This window comes from Prionailurus viverrinus, chromosome E2, assembly GCF_022837055.1.
Source record: "Prionailurus viverrinus isolate Anna chromosome E2, UM_Priviv_1.0, whole genome shotgun sequence".
In the NCBI taxonomy this organism is placed as follows: Eukaryota; Metazoa; Chordata; class Mammalia; order Carnivora; family Felidae; genus Prionailurus; species Prionailurus viverrinus.
The window spans coordinates 56327035-56353983 of NC_062575.1; the positions used below are offsets into that span (position 1 = coordinate 56327035).

General features: G+C 40.8%; 1 pseudogene; it reads right to left on the bottom strand.

Annotated features, from left to right (window-relative positions):
* Positions 1–426: 426 nt before the first annotated feature.
* Positions 427–26639, bottom strand: LOC125152596 (vomeronasal type-1 receptor 4-like; annotated as a pseudogene).
* Positions 26640–26949: the final 310 nt, after the last annotated feature.

The window sequence follows — 26949 nt, forward strand, 5'->3', positions numbered from 1 at the left end:
AACCGACTGCGCCACCCAGGCGTCCCTAAATAAATAAATTTTTAACAATGCACTGATTAACTTGCTAGTGTGCTCTCCTCAAAACTGACCCTTAGTAGTGTTTTCACTGTGTGGCTTCATATTCCACTTTTGGAATGAATCAACATGGACTCACTGGGAAGAGAGTAAGGAAGGGCCTCACGTTTCTCGTGTCAAATGGAAGTGCCTATTCAAGAATGAAGGCACACTCTTTCCAGCAACATGCCATGTTGACAAGAAAAAGTCATACCCATCCCTTCCGAAGAAATTTTTAGCTCCACGGTGTAGCCAAAGCCACTGGCACTAGGAACCCTCAATATCCTGAGGGTCCCCTAAATGCATGGCTCCCTTTGCTGATGGTTTAGGTAGGCTGAACTCTGGTGGTGTCCCCTGGGCCACTGGGTCTGGTTAGTCTCGGCGCTGGCTCTGCACATCCGAAATCAGAGGCAGTCCTTCCTTCACTGGTCGTATGTCAGATTCCTGGGCTGCTGCCAGGGGTCTAGCTGTTGAGTGTGCGACTTGGAAAACAGTGGATGGCAGATGAATGACTTCCCTCACTCCCCCCCACCCACCGCAAACCTTAATGGGCTGTGAACAGCGGAAGCACATTTCACTGCTATAATAATTGTGTGGGTCCCTCATTCAGTGCCCTTGGTGAGGCCTGTTCTCACAGAGACTGATCAGAATGAAGCTGCTGATTGAGCCTGTTTCTGATCAGAGGTATCTGTGCATAGCGCACTTGTGACTCCCTTGCACGGTTTTATTGAGGTATATGGGATGAATAAAATTGTATGATATTTAATGTGCAGCCTCAGCTAACAAGACCCAGAGCTGTTGGGGTGGAGAGAGATCCCAGAACACAGAGAGCAAGCAATGAAAAATGCAATGCCTCAACATCTCTTTTTATTGGGAGTCTTGCCCTTCTGTTGACACAATGAAGGGGGAGAGAGCATCCCAGGCCTTTCCTTCCCTATTGGCAAACTCACTGTAACAGTCTTCCTAAGATGTTGGTGGAGGTTGTTTTGAGTGAAACTTGGAACAGAGATTAGACCCAACATTTCCCGACTCTGTCAGAGGAGACAGACTCCAGGGCATACTCACGATGCCAGGCCAGGGATGGAAATTCTGGGTCAGGGAGACAGACACGTGGTGGTGGAGTGTGGCTCTGGGGTTCAGGGCCAAGCCTGCAGAGGTGCAGGGAAGGGGAGACATCTATGCAATGATCTGAGAATTGAATGGGAACTGCTCTCTAAGGTATGGAATGGTTTGGACAAAGGCCTGTTTGGTGTGAGAAAGCGTGATGTGCTGAGGGGGGTCCGATTTTCCACAACTGCTAACCTCCACCAGTGGAAGTGACATGGGGCGTGATAGTCCCTGCAGTGCACCCTGGGGGCTTGGAGCTCCAGACTGTGTCCTGAGCAGGATGCCTGGGCAGGCACAGTGTCTCTGGCCTCAAGAGACTCATGCCCTAGGTGGTCTCTGATTCGGAGTCTGAGGTGGATGAAAGATAGATAATGCCCTCGTGTTAGAGTGTGTTAGAAGTTTATTTGGGTGTCTCACTGAGTCTCAGGAACAGGGAGTATGATGACAAAGGGAGAATTTCTGGCAGGTTGATGAAAGAAGTGTATGACAAATGATAGAACTGTACATTGGACAGTAAAATTTGCTGTATGTACATTAAACATACATATTAAAAAGTTTTTTAAAAGGAGGCAGATCATGGGTGGCTTGGTTTGTTGAGCATGTGACTCCTAATTGCGACTCAGGTCATGATCCCAACATGATGGGATTGAGCCCCATGTCAGTCTCCATGCTGAACGGGAGATTGCTTAAGATTCTCTCTCTCCCTCCACCCTTTTGCTACTCACATTTTCCCTCCCTCCCTCACTCCTCCCCCCTCTCTCTGTCTCTCAAGAAAAAAAAAAAGAGGAAATTCCTGACACATGCTACAGTGTGGTTGCACCTTGAAAATATTATGTTATTTAAAAGAAGTCAATTCCAAAAGATGATAGATTCCATTTGTAGGAAATGTCCCTACTGGACAGATGGATGGAAACAGAAAATAAGCTTATGGTGCCCAGAGTTTGGAGGGATGAGGCTACTTAGGGTGATGGTTGAAGGCTACAAGTTTTTTGTGTGTGTGGTGATAAAAATATTAGGAATTGATTGTGTTAATATGTGCACAGGTGTATGTTTAAAAAAAAACACACATTGAAACCACTGTGCACTCTAGGTGGCGAATTGCATGTGAATTGTACCACAGTGCTGTCCCAGAGATGGTACAGGAAGATAAGAAAGCTGCAGAGCCTAGTTTATGATTTTACAAAGGAGACTTCAGGAAAAGTTGTAGGTAACAGGAGGGGTCTAACACTTTGACAGAAGGATAAAGTTACCAGGAAGTTGTAACAATCCTGAAAGTCTGAGTACCTACCATCAGAGCTTTAAAATTTGTGAGGGAGCAAAAAGAGAAATAGAGAATCTCACAATTATGTTTCACAATATTTACAGGCTGTGTATGAAGGTCACAGAAGATCAGTAAGGATATGGAAAACTTGATCAGTGTGTCAATCATGGTGATCTAAATGGGGCACCTACTCCACAATGGCAGATACACATTCTTTACAAGGTCATGAGAACTATTCAACATGATAAGCCAAATTCTGGGACAAAACCAGTCTAAACAAAGGAATTACAAGACATAATCTGTGATCATAATGGAATGAAGTTAGTAGCTGGTAGGAAAAAGATATTAGAAAATTATCCTAGATAATCTGAACTCAGAAAACACACTTCTAGATAAAGATGAGTCGAAGTGGAAGGCTCCAATCAGGTGCCATCTTGAACTGATTTAATAAGAATAGTGCACGTCCAACTTTGTGGGATAGAGCTAACATACTGCCTACTGGGAAACAAAGCATGAAATGTTTTCATGGATTTTGTTTTCTGCCACTTGATTAAATTCCCTATTTAATTGTAGTAGATTTGTTATTTATTTTTAAAGAACTGCTTATTTTCTGTCAATCTGATTCAATTTTGTTTTTTAAATTTTGTTCAAGTATGGGCCAGAAAAGCCTGTGTTTTATTTTGAGCATTTTATTTCCCCATTTGGTTAGTGAGAGATGCTAATCTATAAATTTCTTGTAATGGTTTTGGCATCAGAAGAATGCTAGATTCATAGAGTAAGTTGGAATATCTCACTTCCTCTTTAAATTTGATTAGAGTTTGATAGAATTCGTTTGAATCTCATTATCCCTCCCCCACTGATTGATTGATTTTAACTGTTACTGTAGTTGCAAGGTGATTGGTTTGCAAGGCTTCCATGGAGTTGAAGAGATTGGATGAGGATTGGAACAAGTTACAGTGCCACAAGGCTCACTGTGATTTGATGTGTGGACTTAATCAGCTGCTCAGCAGGGCAGAAATTATTCACCTCTAACCAGGGCCTCACAAATGGGTCAGAACAGCACACAAAAAATTAATCAACATTTCAATATTCACCTAATCGATTCTAAGCTTGGAAGGGCAACCTGATCTCTCTGCTCTTCTCCTGACATCCATTTATTTCATATTCTTTCTCTCATCATGTAAATATATTCCTTGGGGTCTCTGTCTATTCTACACTTGACCTAGATATTAGCTGGGTCTAGCTTTAACCCTCTGAAATCTTGTCTTTCAGTCTACCAGTTCCACAGTCTTGAAAGGCTAACGTTTTCCCAGGAGTTTGTGCTAATTCCCACAAGCTGACACTATCAGGATCTCCTGTGTTGTGCAAATAGCTTTCCCCATAAAATTAGACATGCTGTCTATAAGGGCAGACATCAAACTGAAGCCCTCAGTGAACATTCCCAAAAGAATCCTCTTACACAGAAAAACATCTGGAATCTATGTGGATGTTGAAAGATGTGGTCAGAATGACAGAAGATTCCAAGGCAGTCTAGGGCAAAGAGTTGGTATCCTCTTAAAATAGTTGTTTTTCTTCCATTGGCCCTCTGAACTGCACTGTTTATGAGGCTTCTTGGATCTTTGCCCTCTTCCTATGCAGTGCCTTCCCCTGCAATTCCTCCCCTCCTCTCTGCCAAGTTGCTGATCTGCCCAAACAAGTTACCTTCTTCTCCATTTGGATAGGGATCGGTAGGCTCTCTCAAGTCTCCGTGCTACCCGAATACCTGAGTATATTGTGATTTAAAGAGTAGTTGAGCTTTGCTTCAGTATAATCCATATTTTAAAGAGTTTCTCCTATTTGTCTATCTTCTATCACCTATATTTCAGTCTCTGGCTCTGCCTGTTTGTTTTGCATCACAACTATGGTTATTTCAGAAACTGTGAGAGTTTGAGATTAGCCTGCAAGTCTTAATAGCTACCAGCAGAAGACAAGAGATTCCTAGATTGAATACAAAGCACTTTATTACTCATGGCCCAGCAGGCAGCATGAACATCCTGATTCCAACAGTTTTCCAAGGCCCTCTTCCTTGTCCTGACCTTATTCCAATCATGGTTCCTTGGAGGGGTCCCAATGAATGCTACACATGGAGTGTTTACATCACACCTGAGGAACCCTGAGTATACAAAATCCAAGATTTATAAAGGGGTATTCTACCACACCTGCTGTACTCTTTGACCCTGGGGAAGACTTTAGCTTTGTTTCCCTGTACAGCAAATAAGTCAGTATGGTGTTCCAGTGGGTGACACTGTCCTTGTCTCCCAAGGTATTTTTCTAATCACACATAAGGTAATCCAGTATAGAAGAAAAGCTGTCCATGCTTCTGTAGGAGGCATGTACATACGTGAGAAACCCATGGTAGAACTGTCTTCCAACAATATCCAGCAGTCATTTCTGGACTGTATTGGCTCCTGTCACAATTTCCCATGAATTCATCCCTTGTTCAAATGCTCTGATTAATCTCACAAATGGCTAGGATCAGATTCATTCAATTTTCATCAAATAACATTTGATTGAGACCACTATCAACAGGATACTGTGTATCAGGATGAGGTGAACCTGCATTATTCACCTCTACTGTGCCTATATGGTTCCTACATTCATCCATCAGAAGGAATCCCAAATACCCATTAGGGTCCACCATAGAATGACAAGTGGCTTACTCTTTTAGATGCCATATTGGGGTGCGTAGGTGGCTCAGTCAGTTGAGTGTCTGACTTTAGCTCAGGTTATGATCTCATGGTTCATGGGTTCTAGCCCCATGTTGGGCTTTGTGCTGATAGCACCAGATCTGATCTGCTTCAGATTCTCTGTCTCCGTCTTTCTCTGCCACTCCCCCACCCGACTTTCTCTTTCTCTCTCTCACACACACACATACACACAAATAAATAAACATTTAAAAAATTTAAAAATAAGATGCTATTGACTTTTCCAATGTGATGAGTGAATAATCAACTGAGGATTGTGCAAAATGATACAACTTACATTTTTCTGCTAAGATAGTGTTCCTTATCCAGAAAAAGCAGAAGCTAAATACTGTGGAATCTTGTCTCATTATCAGAAAGGGACTGACAGTTGGAAAACATGCAGAAATTAGGTCAGTGAGGAAGTAATAGTGGGTTGCTCTAGACTCAGCAGAGGATCTGGGGGAAACACGAGTGCTGTGAATGTGTTGGACCTGTGCTTGTGCCTGTGCAGGATGAAAACCCTGGAGCTGCTGGCCCAGATCCTGAGTCCAGGAAGTGAAACTTCAGGGAATACTATCAGTATTGCATAGAGTGACCCTGAGATTGTCTCATGGTCAGATATAGAACAGTACTCAAAATCCCTTTTCTTTGTGATGTTTTTTTTTTGGCTGCTCTGTTTCCCTGACACATACAACACATACATAGGAATGATAAAATTTTCTATCATACATATGATCCAGAAGAGGGAAATGGACATGCCAACATACTTTGGAGCTTTGACTTTAAGATACTTCTAGGAGGAGTTCATGGGGCTGATCACGATGGTCTGGAAGACACTCAAGAGGCAGGTACTGCCAATGGACATTCCCCTGCCCACCCTCTGAACATACAAAAGAAGTTTGCATCCAAACTCATTGAAGAAATATTCTACCCCCAAAGCTGCCAATGTCTTGGGGACACCTTTTGAGAGCATCACCAAGGAGTTGGCTATAATTAGGTGCATGAGAATCAACTCTGTGGGTCTCAACCTCCCTTCGGTGTGGTAATGGAAGACATAATGGTGAGGAAGAGAGAAATTGTCCAGGAGTCAGACTATCAACTGTGGTAAGATTATTGCTATTGCCAAATCCCCAGAACCTATTCTATCATTCAGTACATTTTCCTTTAAATTATAACCAAAGTAATTCCTGTGAACAAAAAGTTTCCTTGAAGATTTTTTACATCAAGAGTAACTTTGGTGGGTTGCTCCTTTGGGCTTGCCAAAGACTTGAAGAGGCAGGAGGAGATGGAGACAAGAACCAGGATATTCCATGGAAGTGTCAGCACTAGAGATGAGGTGGTTTGATTGGGAAGAAGCAAAGGTAAGTGATAGCAAGTGGAAAGAACGCTGAATACTAATAACAACCTTTTTAGAAACTGATAATCATTACTCATATTGGAAAAAAAACATACAACGTGAATCATTACCTACATCATGGGATAAATCAATTCTGAATATGTTCCTGATTTATATATCAAAGAGATAATATGAAACTTGTCATTGCTTGAGTTGATCAAAATAGCAAGAGATGCTTGAGAGATCGATGGTACCATTGGATATGTCCTGCCAAAATTGTGTGGATAGAAAACACAGATTCCAAATCATTGAGGAAATGTTTCAAATAACTCTATTCTTGTGGATACCTTTAAGGAGAATGATCAGGACTTGGGTAGAAACAGGTGCTTGAGAATCAAAACTGTGCACCTGAATGTGTAATGAGGGTGGAAAAGGAAGAGATGGTGGTAAGGAAGAGAGAAAGTGCTCGGAATCCCTAGATGGTCTGTGATAAGTAGGCCATTCATATTGGTAAGTGCTTTCATGCCATTCACACAGTTCCCAGTGACAGATCATCATCTTGAGAGCCTGAGGAGCCTGCCTGAGCACATGTGGTGTGGACTATATTGATCATATCAAATAAAATACAAGTATTCACTGAAAAATAATTAACATTTTTGTTGTTGTTGTTAAGCCTCCCAGAGTTGAGGTTAGAATTTTATTTTTTTTATTTTTTATTTTTTCAATATATGAAGTTTATTGTCAAATTGGTTTCCATACAACACCCAGTGCTCATCCCAAAAGGTGCCCTCCTCAATATCCATCACCCACCCCCCCTCCCTCCCACCCCCCATCAACCCTCAGTTTGTTCTCAGTTTTGTTTTTTTTTTTTTTTTTTTTTTTTTTTAATTTTTTTTTCAATGTTTATTTATTTTTGGGACAGAGAGAGACAGAGCATGAACAGGGGAGGGGCAGAGAGAGAGGGAGACACAGAATTGGAAACAGGCTCCAGGCTCTGAGCCATCAGCCCAGAGCCTGACGCGGGGCTCGAACTCACGGACCGCGAGATCGTGACCTAGCTGAAGTCGGACGCTTAACTGACTGCGCCACCCAGGCGCCCCTGTTCTCAGTTTTTAAGAGTCTCTTATTCTTTGGCTCTCTCCCACTGAGGTTAGAATTTTAAATAACACTTAGTTTGCATGAATCGGTGCTGTCATGTTGTACCCCTGGTATTTTCATAGGTCTTCCTACCTGCATAACGTAGGCACTGCCATTGCATTATTTTCATTGTAAAGAGAAGGAGAATTTGGGACACAGAGGTTGAGCGATCTGTCTAAATTCACATGCTGGCAGAGGAGGGGCAGAGAGAGAGGGAGACACAGAATCTGAAGTAGGTTCCAGGCTCTGAGCTGTCAGCACAGAGCCTGATGTGGGGCTTGAGCTCATGAAGGGCGAGATCATGACCTGAGTTGAAGTCGAACGCTTAACCGACTGAGCCACCCAGGCACCCCTTTCTCAGACTCTTAAGTATAGAGAATACACTGATGGTTACCAGTGGGGAGGTGGATGCAGGGTATGGGTTAAATTACTGATGGGGATTAAGGTGTGCACTCATTGTTATGAGCACCAGGTATTATGTCGAAGTGTTGAATCACTTCGACACCGATATTACACACCGAAAATTAATATAACAGTATACGTTAACTAATTGGAATTAAAAGAAGAACAAAAAAAAACCTTTGTGTATATTGTTTGGAATAATATACAACCTTTCTGTAGTATTAGGAAAAATAATTATATTTCCTAATTAAAAAAAGAGTTAAATATTGTCATTCCACACATCATGGGATGTGGATTGTTAATCAAGTTGCTTTGTGCACATATGAATGAATGGTATCAGTGGTTCTTGAGATGGGCTGACCTCTCCACCATTTTTGCATGTTCTCACAGTGCATGTATACTTGTGAACTTTCCCTTGAATGGCTGTAAAATGCAAGATCCCACCATCTGTATACCCTCATGCCTTCACCTTTTATTAAATGGTCACTTTTGATGTTGAACAATTTAATAGAAAATGTAAAGGAGAAAATGTAATCTTAGAGCAAATGTACACCTGCATCATATGCCTTATCTAAATTCACCAATCATTACTGGTTTCTCACCAGTTCTTTATCTGTTGACATGTCTTTGCTGTTTCATGTGAGAATAATTTGTCACCATATTGACATTTTGCCCGAATACCAGAATATTTATCTCTTTACGTGAAGGCTATTCTGCTAATGCAATAAAACCTTCACACTTAAGAAAGGATACTAGTGTTATGCTATCATTTCATAGACAGTCCATAGACAGATTTCCCACAGTGATACAATGATGCATTTTTTGTCTGTTTTCAGAAATCTGGGATCCAGTCATGTCACAGGGACTTAACTTATTGTCTTCATTCTTTAGTTTCTTTAACCTAGAACAGCTACCACTCTTGTTTTTAATTTGTCCTCAGTGTAAGTGACAGTTTTGAAGAATGCACTCTTTGCTTTTCAGAATGTCTCTCAGCATGGATTTCTGTGATTGTGTCTGTTATCCTGTGTCTCAGGTACAACATTTGAGCAGAACTTCTACACACAGATGATGGTGGGACCTGCTGAGTGTATCACCTCAGAGGCAAAGGTTATAAGGAAACGTTGGTGGATTAGATGTGTGGATAAGTTTCTTTTTGGGACAAGCAGGAGACTTGCCTTGATTGTTGAAGTGAGCTGGGTAGAGAAATTGTGCCTGGAAGATTTTCAGGGTCCTGAAGGAGCTCTGTCAGCTCCCAGATGCAGACTGATCAGAAGTCTAATTCTTAGCATAGAGTATCCCAAAGAGTCTGTTACAGGAAAATGCCCAGATGATTCCTAGGCTCATTAATTTGAGAAGTAATGTGTAACTAAATGGTCCCTGGCACAGGTTTCACATTTAGGATCACATTTAGGATCATGGGGTTTCAGAAACACCATCACGTGTGCTCTACTGACATCTTCCATTTTCATCCTGTGAGCTGTTATGTCTCCAGGACTCATTTCTGAGAGTGGAGCCCAAGCTCTGGCCCATGGTGAGGTAAAAGGGGTCTGCTGTGCCTGGTTTTGTAGGAGGATCTTGGTGCCGTCTCGTCCCCTGTGCTGTAGCAGGATTTGAGATGTTTCTAGGAGGGCAATGTCTCTGAAGACAGGGGAGGAGAAACTTGTGGTAGGACCTTCAGATCAGAATTGTTTGTGTTTGAGTCCATCCTGTGGAAAAGGACATGGAAGGGCAGCCTTTTCTGCCTTTGAAGGTGCTTCTGCTTGTGGGGAGGCAGGCAGAAGGGAAGGTGTATCAGTTTGCTGCAGTTGCGATAACAAGGACCCTGAACAGAGTGACCAAAACAACAGAAATTTATTGTGTGGCAGTTCTGGAGGCTAAAAGTCCGAGATCAAGGTGTCCTCAGGGCCATGCTCTCTGTGAATATCCTGGGGGAGAGTCTGCTCCAGGCCACTTTCCCAGCTTCTGCCTCCATGGCAGAACAACTTCATGTTGTGTCTACCCTTCATGTATGTGTGGTTTATTTTATTTTATTTTTTTAATTTACATCCAAATTAGTTAGCACATAGTGCAACAATGATTTCAGGAGTAGATTCCTTAATGCCCCTTACCCATTTAGCCCATCCCCCTCCCACAACTCCTCCAGTAACCCTCTGTTTGTTCGTCATATTTAAGAGTCTCTTATGTTTTGTCGCACTCCCTGTTTTTATATTATTTTTGTTTCCCTTCCCTATGTTCATCTGTTTTGTCTCTTAAAGTCCTCCTATGAGTGAAGTCATATGATATTTGTCTTTCTCTGACTAATTTCACTTAGCATAATACCCTCTAGTTCCATCTATGTAGTTGCAAATGGCAAGATTTCATTCTTTTTGATTGCAGAGTAATATTCCATTGTGTATATATACCACATCTTCTTTATCCATTCATCCATCAATGGACATTTGGGCTCTTTCCGTATTTTGGCTATTGTTGATAGTGCTGCTGTAAACATGGGGGTGCATGTGTCCCTTTGAAACAGCACACCTGTATCCCTTGGATAAATGCCTAGTAGTGCAATTGCTGGGTTGTAGGGTAGTTCTATTTTTAATTTTACAAGGAACCACCATACCGTTTTCCAGAGTGACTGCACCAGTTTGCATTCCCACCAGCAGTGCAAAAGAGATCCTCTTTCTCCGCATCCTTGCCAACATCTGTTGTTGCCTGAGTTGTTAATGTTAGCCATTCTGACAGGTATAAGGTGGTATCTCATTGTGGTTTTGACCTGTATTTCCCTGATGATGAGTGATGTTGAGCATTTTTTCATGTGTCGGTTGGCCATCTGGATGTCTTCCTTGGAGAAGTGTCTATTCATGTCTTTTGCCCATTTCTTCACTGGAGTATTTGTTTCTTGGGTGTGGAGTTTGAGAAGTTCTTTATAGATTTTGGATACTAACCCTTTATCTGATATGTCATTTGCAAGTATCTTCTCCCATTCTGTCAGTTGCCTTTTAGTTTTGATGACTGTTTCCTTTGCTGTGCAGAAGCTTTTTATTTTGAAGAGGTCCCAGTAGTTCATTTCTGCTTTTGTTTCCCTTGTCTGTGGAGACGTGTTGAGTAAGAAGTTGCTGTGGCCAAGATCAAAGAGGTTTTTGCCTGCTTTCTTCTCAAGGATTTTTTTGGCTTTCTGTCTTACATTGAGGTCTTTCCTCCATTTTGAGTGTCTTTTTGTGTATGGAGTAAGAAAGTGGTCCAGGTTCATTCTTTTGCATGTTGCTGTCCAGTTTTCCTGCATGACTTGCTGAAGAGACTGTCTTTATTCCATTGGATATTCTTTCCTATTTTGTCAAAGATTTGTCATACATTTGTGGGTCCATTTCTGGGTTCTCTACTCTGTTCTGAGTGTCTGTTGTTGTGCCAGTACCATACTGCCTTGATGATTACAGCTTTGTAGTATAGCTTGAAGTCTGGGGTTGTGATGCCTCCTGCTTTGGTTTTCTTTTTCAAGATTGCTTTGGCTATTCGGGGTCTTTTCTGGTTCCACACAAATTTTAGGATTATTTGTTCTAGCTCTGTGAAGAATGCTGGTGTTATTTTGATAGGAACTTCATTGAATATGTAGATTGCTTTGGGTAGTATCAACATTTTAACAAAATTTGTTCTTCCTATCCGGGAGCATGGAATCTTCTTCCATGTTTTTGTGTCTTCTTCAATTTCTTTCATAAGCTTTCTATAGTTTTCAGTGTATAGATTTTTCACCTCTTTGGTTGGATTTATTCCTAGGTATTGTATGGTTTTTGGTGCAACTGTAAATGGGATCTATTCCTTGATTTCTCTTTCTGTTGCTTCATTGTTGGTGTAGAGGAATGCAACCAATTCTGTGCATTGATTTTATATCCTGCCACTTTGCTGAATTCGTTAATCAGTCCTAGTAGTTTTTTGGTGGAATCTTTTGGGTTTTCCATATCGAGTATCATGTCATCTGGGAAGAATGAAAGTTTGACCTCCTCCTGGCTGATTTGGATGTCTTTTATTTCTGTTTTGTCTGATTGCATAGGCTAAGACTTCCAATACTATGTTGAATAACAGTGGTGAGAGTGGACACCCATGTCTTGTTCCTGACCTTAAGGAGAAAGCTCTCAGTTTTTCCCCATTGAGGATGATATTAGCGTTGGCTCATTCATATATGGCTTTTATGATCTCCGGGTATGATCCTTCTATCCCTACTTTCTTGAGGGTTTTTATCAAGAAAGGATGCTGTATTTTGTCAAATGCTTTCTCTGCATCTATTGAGAGGATCATATGGTTCTTGTCCTTTCTTCTATTAATGTGATGAATCACGTTAATTGTTTTGCAGATATTGAACCAGCCCTTCCTCCCAGGTATAAATCCCACTTGGTCATAGTGAATAATTTTTTTTTAATGTATTGGTGGATCCAGTTGGCTAATATCTTGTTGAGGATTTTTGCATCCATATTCATCAGGGAAATTGGTCTATAGTTCCCTTTTTTAGTGGGGTTGCTGTCTGGTTTTGGAATCAAGGTAATGCTGGCTTCATAGAATAAGTTTGGAAGTTTTCCTTCCATTTCTATTTTTTGGAACAGCTTCAAGAGAATAGGTGTTAACTCTTCCTTAAATGTTTGGTAGAATTCCCCTGGAAAGCCATCTGGTCCTGGACTCTTGTTTGGGGGAAGGTTTTTAGATTACTAATTTGATTTCCTTACTGGTTATGGGTCTGTTCAAATTTTCTATTTCTTCCTGTTTCAGTTTTGGTAGTGTGTATGTTTCTAGGAATTTGTCCATTTCTTCCAGATTGCTCATTTTATTGTCATATAGTTGCTCATAATATTCTCTTATTATTGTTTTTATTTCTGCTGTGTTGGTTGTGATCTCTCCTCTTCATTCTTGATTTTATTTATTTGGGTCCTTTCTTTTTTCTTTTTGATCAAACTGGCTAGTGGTTTATCAATTTTGTTAATTCTTTCAAAGAACCAGCTTCTGGTTTCATTGATCTGTTCTACTGTTTTGTGTTGTTTTTTGCCTTTTTTGTTTGTTTGTTTCGATAGCATTAATTTCGGCTTTAATCTTTATTATTTCTTGTCTTCTGCTGGTTTTGGGTTTTATTTGCTGTTCTTTTTCCAGCTCTTTAAGGTGTAAGGTTAGGTTATATATCTGATATCTTTCTTCCTTCTTTAGGAAGGCCTGGGTTGCTATATACTTTCCACTTATGACCTCCTTTGCTGCATCCCAGAGGTTTTGGGTTGTGGTGCTATCATTTTCATTGGCTTCCATATACTTTCTAATGTCCTCTTTAACTTCTTGGTTAGCCCATTCATTATTTAGTCTCCAAGTATTTGTTACCTTTGCAAATTTTTTCTTGTGGTTGATTTCAAGTTTCATAGTGTTGTGGTCTGAAAATATGCACAGTATGATCTCAATCTTTTTGTACTTGCTGAGGGCTGATTTGTGTCCCAGTATGTAGTCTATTCTGGAGAACATTCCATGTGCACTGGAGAAGAATGTATATTCTGCTGCTTTAGGATGAAATGTTCTGATTATATGTGTTAAATCCATCTGGTCCAGTGTGTCATTCAAAGCCATTGTTTCCTTGTTGATTTTTTTGATTAGACGATTTGTCCATTGCTGTGAGTGGGGTGTTGAAGTCTCTTAATGGTATGGTATTACTATCAATGAGTTTCTTTATGTTTGTGATTAATTGATTTATGTATTTCGGTGATTTCACGTTTGGTGCATAAATGTTTACAATTGTTAAATCTTCTTGGTGGGTAGACCCCTTAATTAAGATATAATGCCCTTCTTCATCTCTTGATACAGTTTCTATTTTAAAGTCTAGATGGTCTGATATAAGTACAGCTACTCCGGCTTTCTTTTGTTGACCATTAGCATGATAGATGGTTCTCCATCTCCTTACTTTCAATCTGAAGGTGTCTTTAGGTCTAAAGTGGGTCCCTTGTAAACAGCATATAGATGGATCTTGTTTTCTTATGCATTCTGTTACCCTGTATCTTTTGATTGGAGCATTGAGTCCATTGATATTAGAGTGAGTACTGAAAGATATGAATTTATTGCCATTATGTTGCTTGTAGAGTTGGAGTTTCTGGTGGTGTTCTCTGGTCCTTTCTAGTCTTTGTTGCTTTTGGTATTTAATTAATTAATTAATTAATTAATTAATTTCATCTTTTTTCCCCTCACAGAGTCCCCCTTAAAATTTCTTGCAGGGCTGTTTTAGTAGTCACAGACTCCTTTCATTTTTGTTTGTCTCGGAAACTTTTTATCTCTCCTTCTATTTTGAATGACAGCCTTTTTGGATAAAGAATTCTTGGCTGCATATTTTTCTGAATCCGCACACTGAATATATCCTGCCATTCCTTTCTGGCCTGCCACGTTTCTGTGGATAGGTGTGCTGCAAACCTGATCTGTCTTCCCTTGTAGGTTAAGGACTTTTTTCCCTTGCTGCTTTCATGATTCTCTCCTTGCCTGAGTATTTTGTGAATTTGACTATGATATGCCTTGTTGATGGTCGGTTTTTGTCGAATCTAATGGGAGTCCTCTGTGCTTCCTGGATTTTGATGTCTGTGTCTTTTCCCAGTTTAGGAAAGTTTTCAGCTATGATTTGCTCACATAACCCTTCTACCCATATTTCTCTCTCTTCCTCTTCTGGGACCCCTATGATTCTGATGTTGTTCCTTTTTGATGAGTCACTGATTTCTCTAATTCTTAAATTTTTTAAAATGTTTATTTACTTTTGACAGAGTGAGAGAGAGACAGAGCATGAGCGGGGGAGGGGCATAGAGAGAGGGAGACACAGAATCCAGGCTCTGAGGTGTCAGCACAGAGCCCGACGTGGGGCTCAAACTCACAGACTGCGAGATCATGACCTGAGCTGAAGTTGGACGTCCAACCTACTGAGCCACCCAAGTGCCCCTGATTTCTCTAATTCTTAAATCATGCTCTTTTGCCTTAATCTGCCTCTTTTTTTCTCCTTCATTATTCTCTATAAGTTTGTCCTGTATATCGCTGATTCCCTGTTCTGCCTCTTCCATCCTTGCCGCTGCGGCATCCATTCGAGGTCACAGCTCAGTTATAGCATTTTTTATTTCATGCTGACTAGCCTTTACTTCTCAAAGAGGTAAAAAATCTGTATGCTGAAAACTATAGAAAGCTTATGTAGAAATTGAAGAAGACACAAAGAAATGAAAAAATATTACATGCTCATGGATTCAAAGAACAAATGTTATTAAAATGTCAATAGTCTCCAAAGCAATCTCCACATTCAATGCAATCTCAATCAAAATGCACCAGCTTTCTTCACAGAGTTAGAACAATCCTAAAGTTTTTATGGAACCACAAAAGACCTCAAATAGCCAAAGTAATGTTGAAAAAGAAAACCATGGGTGCCTGGATGGCTCAGTGGGTTGGGCGTCCGACTTCGTCTCAGGTCATGATCTTGTGGTTCGTGGGTTCGAGCCCTGCATCGGGCTCTGTGCTGACAGCTCAGAGCCTGGATCCTGCTTTGTATTCTGTGTCTTCCTCTCTCTCTGACCCTTCCCCGCCCATGCTCTGTCTTTCCCTCTCTCAAAAAGAAATAAACATTAAAAAAACGTGTAAAGAAAAAAGAAGGAAAACCAAAGCAGGAAGTTTCATACTTCCAGACTTTAGCCTGTATTTCAAAGTTGTAATCATCAAGACAGTATGATATTGTCACAAAAACAGACACATAGACCAATGGAATATAATAGAGAACCCAGAAATGGACCCACCAATGTATCGCCAACTAATCTTTGACAAAACAAGAAAGAGTATCCAGTGTACTGGATGGTGCTGGGAGAACTGGACAGCAACATGCAGAAGAATGAAACTGGACCAATTTCTAACACCATACACAAAAATAAATTCAAAATGGATGAACAACCTAAATATGATTCAGGAAACCATCAAAATCCTACAGGAGAAAACAGGCAGCAACCTCTTTGTCCTCAGCTGCAGCAACTTCATACTTGACATGTCTCCAAAGGCAAGGGAAATAAAAGGCAAAATGAACTACTGGGACCTCATCAAGATAAAAAGCTTCTGCAGAGCAAAGGAAACAGTCAACAAAACTAAAAGGCAACCAATGGAATGGGAGAAGATATTTGCAAATGACATATCGGATAAAGGGTTAGTATCAAAATCTATAAAGAATTTACCAAAATCAACACCTGAAAAACAAATAATCCAGTGAAGAAATGGGGAGAAGACATGAATAGACCCTTTTCTAAAGAAGACATCCAGATGGCAAACAGACACATGAAAAGATGCTCAACATCACTCATCATCAGGGAAATACAAATCAAAACCACACTGAGATGCCACCTCACACCAGTCAAAGTGGCTGACATTAACAACTCGGGAAAGAACAGATGTTGGCGAGGATGTGGAGAAAGGGGAACCCTCTTGCACTGTTGGTGGGAATGCATGTTGGTGCAGCCAGTCTAGAAAACAATGTGGAGGTTCCTCAAAAAATTAAAAATAGAATTACCCTACAACCCAGCAATAGTACTACTAGGGATTTATCCAAAGGATACAGGAGTGCTGATTTGAAGGGGCACATGCCCCCAATGTGTATAACAGTGCTATCAACAATAACCAAAGTATGGAAAGAGCCAAAATGTCCATCAAATGATGAATGGATTAAGAATGTGTGGTATATGTATACGTGGAATACTTGACAATGTAAAAGAATGAAATCTTGCCATTTGTGACCACGTGGATGGAACTAGAGGTGTTAATGCTAAGCAAAATAAGTCAGAGAAACACTGATATCATGATTTCACTCATATGTGGAATTGGAGAAAGTTAACAGATGATCAGAGGGATAAGGGATAAGGATGATCATAGGGATAAAATAAGATAAAAACAGGGAGGCAAACCATAAGAGACTCTTAAATACGGAGAATAAACTGAGGATTGATGGGTGGGGAAAATGGATCATGAGCATTAACGAGGGCACTTGTTAGGATGAGCACTGGGTGTTACATATAAGTAATGAATCACTGGATTCTACTCCTGAAGAAAAGACTACACTGTATGTTAACTAACTTGAAAATTCAATAAATAAATAAATAAATTCAAGATTTAAAAAAAGGCATATTTTGATGACATAAAAAAAATGTACATTTGCAAACTACGTTTTTTCCAGATGATGAGAAAGAGGCCCGGAGAACTGAAGAGCAAAGGAGGAAAAAGTCTTTCTCAGGCAAATATTGGCTTCCAGGTAAGGTGCTGTGTCCTTTCTTCCCCCTGAGAGGTCATTTGTTTATAACTTGAAAACCTTTACTTCTCTCTCTCAACCCTGTCACCCTGGCCCCTTGTCCTGGACTCTGTGTCTCACACGCCCGCTCTCCTCTCCAGCGCTCTCTGTCCTGGACCCATGGTGCCCTCCTGCCCAGACTGCTTCTTTCCCTCAGGCTTTGCATCCTTTTCCACACACTAGTGGTCTCTAGAGATGCTAGCTAGAAACTTGTAGTTGTTCTTGGTAATTGGCAAGTAGGAAGAATGTTTGCAAAAATATTCTGAGGACCCAAGCCTATCACTGCTAGTGCTGCTTTAGGTGAAATGCTAATTGCCGTTGTGGGGGGGGGGGGTCACACAGTCATAAACACACATCTCAGGGCCCAGCTGCCCATCTTGCACACGTACTCACTTCTCTGACTGTCAACACAGAATCTGGCTCAGTGCTAAAGCTACACGGGAAGGTGGAATACCTCCTGAACCAGGAGCTGAGTTGGTGTAAAGAGATGGGGTCCTACACCTACACCCATCCCTGATGGCTCCTAAGGCTCATAGTGTAATCCTCACTGACAGTGATTATGTGGTTTCACCCATGTGGTCATGTAATCTGATTTTTAATGTGCTTGAGGGCTGTATTTGTGGACTCCCTGTTCAGCCTACTTTGCAGGAACCATAGACATAATGGTCAGGTTTCTAAGGTGCATTCAACTAAATAGTCAGATGAATGTACAGTAATCATCTGATTGTGTGCAGAAAAATGTGTCTGATCGCTGTTGCTGGATTAGAAATGCTTTCTGTAACTCCGCATCTATGACGCACTGAATAGATTAAATAATTGTGTCTCGATTATGGAGAGACTTTTCCCAGTAATGTCAAGGAAACAGCTTTCAAATAAAATGTAACTTTGGTTTCAGGGCGAGATTTTTAGGCTCAAATGTATCTTGTGATATTTCTGATGCTTTTAAATATTATAATAGCAATCCAAAAAGTTATATCACTTATACAATATACAAAGTTCTTGCATTAACATTTCATTTTGCATATTTCTTATATTGCAATATCTTTCACAAATCTTGCTTTATTGGTACTAATTTTATTTAACTCAAGTATTAATAAAAGTGATATTATGTACATATGTGTGTGTGTGTGTGTGTGTGTGTGTGTGTGTGTGTGTGTGAGACCATACTTACAGAGTTCCTGTGTCTTGTGGTATTGCACTTTTGTTCGTGGAATGAAAGCAAATGATTCTTTCTGTTGTCATCTTAATGGAACACGGGTCAGCATGTGGCAGGTCATTAAATCCAGGTTGTCACGGGGCAGGAACCTGCAGCTTTGTAGTCCTGCCTCAGTGCACCTATAGTTTACTGAGGTCTCTAGGGTATTATTCACAGTTTATATTTGCCTATAAGAAAAAGTCTTCATAAATAACTAGAAACTTGTTATTAATAAAAATTCAAATTAAATAGCACTAATCTAAATTGAAATGATAAGGTACAAAGACAAATCTAAATTTAGATCTTGGTTTATTTAAAGAACACACCTGGAACACTTATGTGGCTCAGTTGGTTAAGCGTCCGACTCTTGATTTCAGCTCAGGTCATGAGCTCAGTGTTCCTGAGATCGAGCCCCACGTTGGGCTCTGAGTTGGGATTTTCTCTGTCCCTCTCACTTCTGCCCCTCCTCCACTTGCTCTCCCTCTCTCTAAATAAATAAATAAAATATTTTAAAAATACAGAAAAAATAAAGAACACAGCTTACTAGCATTTTCTTATATTATGGATTAAATGCACTAATTTTGTTCCCCACCCAGCCATGTTCCAGTCCCCACTCTATCCCTTATTTGTGAATGAATTCAGACAAAGCAGTTAACCTCTCTGTGCTTATGTGGTCCTCATCTTTATAAGGAATGTAATAGTGCCTGCCTCATGTATTTATAAGAAATATTAAGTTAGTACATGGGTGGTTGTTATAACACTGATTAACATGTAGCAAATGTTGTATAACAGTTGTTCATGCAACTCTTGGAAGGCCCTAAATGACTGAAGAACTTTAATTATTTGAAAGTAGGAAGTGTTGGGAAGTGGAGAATATCGGATTTCAGCTGACATGATTCATGTGGCCCCTGCCTCCTATTCCCACCTAGGATTCTCTAGCCCAGAAGACAAATATCAGTCACTTAGGACTGACAGCATGGCCACCAGGGATCTGGCAATAAGAATGATCTTCTTACTAGTGTTTCCTGTCTTCTCTTCATTGTGATTCCTCAAAACCTAAACATAAGTGGAAGCATTCTTTGTTCTCAGTATGTGCTGCTAAATAAAAAGGAAAAACGGGAAAAAATATATAAAATCCCCTCGTCTTATGAGAAATCTGTAAATCGAATGTATTTCCATAATGTTTGTTTGGTAATTTACTCATCCCCCTCAGAGTCTCCAGCACAATTATGAGAGGCTAACCCAAGAATGGTAAACAGAACATACTGAGCATTTTCTTCAATGTTAACAAAAAATTATAATAACTGTAATATTATATAATTATCTTGCAAATACTCGTGTGATTGACGTTTTACTAATGTCTGCCATTCTGGAGGAGTTCAGAATTTATGTGTATATAAACACCAGGTCTTGAAAAAATCCAGATATTATGGAGAAAACTTTGAGCATGTAACTTAAATTTGTCACAGTAAATTTTCCAAAAGTGAAGTAGGCATGGGATTATAAGAAAAAGAGCCTGGAAATGGGTCAGCATGTGGCAGGTCATCAGTTACACTGAAGAGAATAGTGCTGGAGGGAAAATAAAGTCAGCAAAGAAAGCTTTGGGGAGCCAGGTATAATTGTGTAATGTCATACCAGAGAGGCGGGAGTCAGTCATGTGAAGTATGATGTTTGGGAGCATGGGAGATAAGCTTGTGGGAACATTTTCAGGGAGAAATGGACAGGTTGGACTGGAGAGGGTAGTGGACAGCATAGAATTACATTTTAGCTGGTTCTTAACCAATATCAAGTGATTGTGACATTTTTATAAGCCATGAATTCCATGGAATTGGTACCTGGAGAAGAAAGATTTTTCCCTCCTTTGTGAAGATGATTTGGGCATGTTGGGAAGAAAGAGGTTTGGAGGTGCACACTTGAGTCTTTGAAGTGAAGATATTAGTTAATGTTGGAGACTTCCACTCCAATTTGGAATTGGAGCCCTGAAGGGAGTGCCATCTGAAGGGCAGAGACATGAATCCATTCTGTTTATGTGGATTTTGTGACTCCTTGACTTTCAATTCTCTTTGATTTTAGGGGAGATTTTTATATAGCTATCTCTGTATTTACATTCTGAAGCTGATATAAATTATTGAGAATTTAATAATTTGAAAAAAATTTTTGACCCAATGGATATATCCATTTTTACAGATTAAAGATAGAACCTTGTACCACAAATGGAACCCATATTTGTAGCTCACATGAGGCACGTAAATATTAACTACATTTTTTAGATCACAAAACATGAAGAAGAAAAATATATAAATACATGCCTATCTTCAATTATTGTGTGTAGGGATCTATATCTGTGTGTGATCTGTGTGTGTTTATACATATAAATGTAGACTTAATTATGTTTGTTATCTATCAATTAACATATTGAAAAATTGTACATTAAGAACAATTTTAGGGGTGCCTGGGTGGCTCAGTCAGTTAAGTGACCGACTTTGACTCAGGTCATGATCTCACAGTTCGTGGGTTCAAGCCCCACGTCAGGCTGTGTGCTGCACACTTGCTCGGAGCCTGAAGCCTGCTTCAGATTCTGTGTCTCCTTCTCTCTCTGCCCCTACCCTGCTTGTGCTCTGTCTCAGTCTCTCGAAAATAAATAAATGTAAAAAAATTTTTTTTAAAAAAGAATTTTAAATAGTACTAGTTACAATTATGACAAAACTCAAAATGTATGTGATAGTATGTGTATATTTCCATGCTAGTTGTTTGATTGTAAAATTCCATAAAATGTATTTTTAATTTTTATACTTTAATTCAGTTTCTTTGCCATACCTCTTATGAAAACATCCAATGAATGTAGTAAAAATTGCTTGATTTTTAAAGGTATAATTAATGCATTTAACTGTAATATAATAATTGATACATTTGAATGCAATGGGGTTTATTATTTAATCTATGTTAACTACTTTTCTATGGATTGCAAAATATAATTTTCATTTATAATTCTACATTATAATTGAACTTCTTTCTTTGAAGTTGTATACTCATCATTTCTGTTTTACCTAGAAATTTCAGCTTACATTTAAAAGCTAATCACAGTGTCATTTTATTTAATATTCTTAAACCCCACCTTTATAATATATGGACAGCTCTAATCTATTTACCATATCCCATCTTTTTGAGGCTGATATGTATTTGAAAAATTTAAAGACACACGCACTGGTGATAAGTGCATTGCTCAAGAAAAGTTCACAAAGTGAACACATTCTGTACTCAGTACCTAGATCAATCAATAGAATATTGTCAGACTTTTGCTCCTTACCAGTCACTATTCCTCTGGGCCATCAGTACTCTGACATGCATGGCACAACATAGGTTATTTTAGCCTGTCTTGCATCTTGTATAAAGAAGGCAATAGAGCATTAACTCTTTTGTATTTGCTTTTGTCATTCCTTCTGTTGTTTATGAGTTTATTGCTGCATGCTGTTATTAATCATTTATTGGCATTGCTGTGTAGGGTTCCATTGTGTGCATATAAAATAATTTACCTAATCATTCCACCATTAATTAGCATATGAGTGGTTTTCAGTTTGTGACTATTAGGAATACCACTGGTATCTAAATGTAGACCATGCTTTGTTGGCACACATACATATTTCTGTTGGCTATATAAGTAACAGTGGAATTGGTGGGTGACAGGTTGACAGTTCTGTAGCTTTAGGAGATAGTGCCTAATGGGTTTGGAAAATGTACAGAGTTTCACACCCACCAACAGTGTAGGAGATTTTTGGTTTGTGCACATCCTTGTCAACAGTTTCAATATTTTTTCATATTTCTCTTTGACTTCTGGTTAGTGTCTGATGGTACCAAGTAGTGATTTTCTTTTAATGTCCTTGATTACTATGGAAGTTGAGCATCCTTTCACATATTTATTAGACATTGGGAATCCTCTTTTTCAAGTATGTGTTAGTTTATTTTGTCCATTTTTATTGTGTTTTTTTTGGTTGGTTTTTTTTTTTTTTGGCTTGTTTATTTTTTCTTATTGATTTGTAGTAATTCCTTTTATCTGCTGGATAAGTTTCCTTTGCTGGTCTCTTTTCTCACACTGTCTCTGTGTCTCTTGGTCTTTCCTGTGTGTGTTGTGTTTTGATAAGGAGAAAGTCTTAATGTTAATGTAACTATTTTCTCTTTTATAGATAATGTTTACTGTTCTGTTCAATAAATTCTTTCCTATTCTAAGACTACAGTTATTCTCCTTTTTTAAAATCCATATATCACTTTAAAATTTAGATTGGCAATCCATCCAGAATTGTTTTGCTGTATGTTTGGGTAATGTATTCTGTTTTCTTCTGAGAAGATAACAAGTTTGAATTCACTGAGAATATGTGATATTGTTCCTTCTTTTCATTTGCTTTCATCTCTCCTTGCTCATGCAGGTTGACATCACTGCTCCTTTGGATCCATCTTTCCTGTGAATGTCCTGGTAAATCTGGGTCTTTTCCTGCTCCTTCAGTCTTTCACAGTGCCACAGCACCACACAACCAAGGGCAGTCTTGGTATCAAAAATCTTCAATGGATCTTTTTACTCAATCAATCATAACCAAATTTTTAAGGGAAAGGTGCACCCTACGGGAAAACGATTCTGCATGATCCTCTCATTTTTTTTTTTTTTTCATATCTTGTTTCAGCTTCTGTCCTGGAATGGCTTGCAAACATTTTTGTGTAACAGCCTCTGAGGATGGCAATACTGTCTTTCTTGGGGAAAGGGCAGATTAACTACCTGGCCAATGTACTAGAGATAATGCCTTCCTCAGAGGCAATGTTGGGCAGATGCGTTTCTAATTCAACGGAAAAAATTGGGTTTTCTGAACTTAATTTTCTCCAGCTGTGACATGAATCTACTGTGTGTGCAGCATCCACCTGGACTTCTTTGCATGGCCCCCGTGAGACCTGTGGAAGCAAAGGGAAGAGATGTGAACACAAAGCTCTTGCTGCCTGTTGTGCATGCATAATACTGCTTTTGTCTCAGTCCCTGGCATCTCGTGTCTTCTACCAGCATCCATGCAGCTGGCAGGCTAACTTACTGGTTTGTAAATGGGGTAAAATCTTACACCCTTTACATTTCTGGACAGTCTTAGCAATGAGGATAGGGTAGCTATTGAGCCATACAACCACCAGCCTTAGTGTGTTGTCATAGTAGCAGAGGAAAGCTATGTTGATGAGGTAGTTTGGGCCTCTCTCAATCTGTGTGGACTGCTGTAAGAAAATTCCACAGGCTGGGAACCTTATAAATGAATTCATATCTCACAGTTTTGGAGGCTGAAAATCTGAAATCAGGCTGTCAGTGTGGTTGGCACGGGCCTTCCTCTGGGTTGCAGTCTTCTTGTATCTTACATTCACAGGGTGGAAGGGATGAGGGAGCTCTCAGTTCTCCTTGTAAAGGGCACCCATCCCATTCATGAGGGCAGAGCCTCCCAATCATGTCTCAAAGGCTCCACCTTCAAATGCCATCACCTTTGGGGTTAGGTTTCAATATACGAATTTTGAGGAGACGCAAACAGACCATAGCAGGACCCTTTGGAACAAGTTCAACAACCAGTTGTTGTTTCTGCTGTTAGAATGTGACAGGAATTGTGTTATAGGCTTGTGCTTCCCCATCCCAGAAATTCCTGAGGGGATTATCCCAGTCAGGGTGAGGTGCAGGTAGAGAAGTGTTACTGGGACACACAGCCTTTCATTTGCCCCCAGTGTGTGCGTATAAGGGCTAAGGATTTAGGTCAACCTCTGATGTACCAGGTTTTCATGATACACATGATATACTGTCTGTTTGCAAGTTAGAGGCCTCAGTCTCAACGCCCTGTCTCACATGCTATCACCTATCTGCCAGTAGGGGTGGCTGATACCACCTGCTCAAGTTCAGAGTCCTGTATTCCAATGAAAATACTTTAGAACTCTATGGGCACGTTTACAGTGCTCAATCCCTCCAGTAGTGAGGGAAAAACCCTTGTTTCTTTGCCTTCCCATCACCTAAAAGGAGGTCCAGCCCTTACTGGACCTTAATGGTGTATGGGAGACGGCACACGTCTCTGCGAGTGAGAGTCTGTCATTTGGAGCCTTTGGCAAAGGGAGTCAGCCTCTACCTAGAAGCTCCCTAGGGGGTGTGAATTTGAGGCTTCTGTGACACAACTCACAGGTGTGCTCTTTTAAAATAGCAGTGCTTAAAAACTAAATTAAATAAAGAGTTTTTTTTTTAATTTTTTTTTCAACGTTTTTTATTTATTTTTGGGACAGAGAGAGACAGAGCATGAACGGGGGAGGGGCAGAGAGAGAGGGAGACACAGAATCGGAAGCAGGCTCCAGGCTCTGAGCCATCAGCCCAGAGCCGACTCGGGGCTTGAACTCATGGACCGCGGGATCCTGACCTGGCTGAAGTCGGACGCTCGACCGACTGCGCCACCCAGGCGCCCCTAAATAGTTTTTAAAAGACTGATTAGCTTATTAGTGAGCTCTCCTCAAAACTGATCCTTAGATGCATTTTGACTGTGTGCCTTGATATTCCAATTTTGGACTGAGTCAACACGGACTCACTTGTAACAGGATAGAAAGGGCCCCAAAATTCCCATGTCCCATGGAAAGTGCATATTTAAGAATGAAGGCAAACTCTTTCTAGCAACATGTCAGCTTGACCAGAAAAAGTGGTACCTGCCCCTTGAGAAGACATTTTTAGCTCCATGCTTTGGTGAAAGCCACTGGCACTAGGAACCCTCAATCCTCTGAGGGTCCCCTAAAAGCATGTCCTTGTTCGCTGATGGTTTAGGTAGTCTGAACCCTAATGGTGTCCCCTGGGCCACTGGAATGGGTTAGTCTCAGTGCCGGCTCTGCAAATCTGAAATCAGAGGCAGTGGTTTTCTTCATTGGTCACATGTCAGATTCCTGGGCTGCTCCCAAGGGTCCAGCTGTCAAGTGTGCGACTTGGAAAATTATGGATGCCAGATTAAGGACCGCCCTGCCTTTGTTGGGCTATGAACTGTGGAAACCAATTGCATCGCTCAAATACTTGTCTGGGTCACTCATTCAGATGCTCATGGTGAGGCCTGTTCTTTACAGAGTCTGCCCAGAATCAAGTTGCTGTTTTGAGACTGTTTCTGACTCAGAGAGTTGTCTGTACATGGCACGCCTGTGACCTCCCCACCCCAGCCTTAGTGAGGTATATTTGAGAAAGAAAATTTTATGATATTTAAAGTGCACTCTTACCTATGAAGACCCATAGTCTCAGTGAGCTGTTGTAGTGGTGGGGAGATCCTGGGCACATGCAGGGCAAGGATTGAAATATGTAATGCTACCACCATCTCCGTGTATGAGGAACAGTTGTCTAACTGGAGTGGGTAGGCATGTTTGGAAAAGAAGCTTGGGCTATTCAGACGTGTCCAGGAGTCCTAGCTCAGCTCTGGCTTTCAAGGGGGCAGTGAAGGGGGGAAAAGCATCCCAGGTCTCCTCTTCCCCATTCCCCAACTCCCTGTGTTAAGGTGCTCTTAAAATGTGGTGCGGGGCTGTGTTGAGTAAAGCTTGGAATAGAGATTAATTAGTAAGACCCAACACTGCTCCCACTCTGTGAGAGGTTAAGACTCCAGCGCATAGTCACAGTGCCAGCCCAGGGATAGAAATTCTGGGACAGACAGATGAGAGACTGAGAGATACGTGGGTTTAGGGTGGGGTGGTGGTGGTATGTGGTTCCGGGGACTGGAGGACCAAGCCTGAAGAGAGGCAGGGAAGGGGAGACATTTATGCAGAGATCTGAGCATTAAATAGGAACTGCTCTCCAAGTAGAAGAGATGGTTTGGACAAATGCTGTTTCACGTGAAAAAGCACGATGTACGGAGAGGGCTCTAATTTTCCAGGACTGCTGAAGTGCAAAACGGGGAATGGATGTGCCAAAACACTGCTTTGGAACCAGAACCACACGGGGCTTGAGCTTCAGGCAGAAAGTAAGGCAAGTCGCCGCCCTTGTGTGGGCCTCCGCAAAATAAAGCATAAAACCAAAGTCTCAACCCCTACTCCTCCTTCACAAAGTTGCTGGGGATAGATCCATCAGCCACTAGAGCCACCAGCTCACAAGCCAAAACCTGCAGACTGTCTCGCTCCCCACATGACGTCATGCAATCCTAGCGACGCCGGCGCAGAAGCTTTGTGCAGGCTCGCCAGAAGGCAGGTTTTGCTTCCTTCGATTCCGCCCTTCATTGGCTAAAACAGCCGCTCCTCTGGGCCGTTGTTAGCGGCAACGTAGGCGGGCACAATCTTGGTCGCTAAGATATCACGCACTTCCGTTTCCTTCCCCCCTCAGCTATGCTTAGGCAGCCTCAGCTCGTCCCCTCGACCAATGGCAAATGGGAAGTGGGCGGGGCTTCACTTGTCCGGACCAACGAAATGCAGACTTGGCCAGGCGTAGCGCGGCCAATGACCGTGGGG